The sequence below is a fragment of the Penaeus monodon genome, chromosome 33, assembly GCF_015228065.2.
Source record: "Penaeus monodon isolate SGIC_2016 chromosome 33, NSTDA_Pmon_1, whole genome shotgun sequence".
Lineage (NCBI taxonomy): Eukaryota > Metazoa > Arthropoda > Malacostraca > Decapoda > Penaeidae > Penaeus > Penaeus monodon.
In genome coordinates this window covers 9,942,314-9,943,928 of record NC_051418.1, presented here as the reverse complement: position 1 = coordinate 9,943,928, position 1,615 = coordinate 9,942,314, and positions in this window count along the sequence as shown.

Here is a 1,615-nt window from a genome sequence, read left to right as displayed (position 1 = left end):
TTTACGATACTACTAGAATATTGTGTTACTGCAACTTTTATTGTCCTTACTTTTTAAACTTTAATTACACTTTAATTACACTAATAACCACGGTTGATTTGACGAATCCAATGAAACGAGTTCGAACAATCATGCACGGTGTCCAAAGATGCAAAATATATTTTTGATGACGGTAAAGCGGCCCTCTTCGTAATCATTTTCACAATTAATATGGAATCTGCTTATTTTATTCTATAAGCATAAGTTAAAAGGAAAATTCGAAGTTTGATTTTATTAGTTTTCATTACTTGAAAAGGTTTTAGATGGATGATTTAACAGGGATTCAGTATGTATATGGAAACAACTCAATAAACATGTTACGGCGTATATACAAAGAGCGAAAAAGTGTCAGACAGCCAAAGTGCTAGATACCGTTTGCCGGTGTACAACTCGTATCTCATTTTCAGATCTAACAGATATTTAACTTTCATTTCTTTTAGTAAAATTACCATCTGCCAACTCCTTTCATTTTATTCCTCCTCTTGTTTTCTCTAATATGCGTTTTCACTTCCATTCTGTTGGACAACGAACTACAGGTTAGTCTGGTACATCTGTTTTCTTCTCTGTTATATATGCTTATCACTTTAGTGACATAGATCTTTTCTTGACAAGATGTGTTAGGCTTACTTGATATTTAGGAGCATACGATCGAATAACAATGTATTTTTAGAGGCACATGGGGAAAAATGCTCGTAAACAATGCATTTTTGAGGGCACACATAATGTAATTATAGCAAAACAAAGGATTTTTTGGAGCACACGGAAAGCAATGAAAATGAATAAAGCCAAACATAAAAAGAATTAACGTCATGTTAGGGAGATGTGGTTCGTTTAGACCAGGAGGCCCCCGGGACGGCGAAGGTCATCAACCTCCCCTCCCTCCTTCCCCTTGGCGAATCGATTATCACAATGACAAAACACTGTATGGTTAAGGTCACTCAGATCCCCAGTTCACAAGCAAGGCGCCGAACCTAGTCAGGATGACTCTGCTGAAGTGGCACTTGACGGAGCTCAAATCATCCACTGAATTAAGCTACAATACAATATGTTTTTTTTCACCCAGTCCTCCGGCTGGTTACTCAGCTATGCACTGAACAGCGTCTTCCGCTTCTGACAGTGCGTTATTCTCCCGCCTCTGACAGTAGGTTTGTGTACCATTCTGTCTTCTATTTGTGGAGCACTTTCTGTACGAAATTTATGCGAATTTATCTTCTTGATAAATCAAATAAACTATAAATAGCGTAGGAAGATAAGCAGACGACACGTAATAATACACCATTTGTTTACCGTAGATCAGTTGTACAGTTGGCCGCACTCAGAAGAAGCGGCAGACTGTGTTTGTGTACATTATCGTACTGTTGCTTACATGGATTCGAACACAAGATAACGTTGATACAAGAATTCGGATCATATAAATGAAACAATAGCCTGCAAATATATGTATGGAAATCTTATACACAAGAAAAGAGTTAGACAGTTCCATCACTTTTTTCTTAGCAAGATGTGTGCCTTGCCTTGTAGCGAGGGACTTGCTCTTACCTAGTGAGAGTCGTCAGCCACCGAAAACACGGTGTTT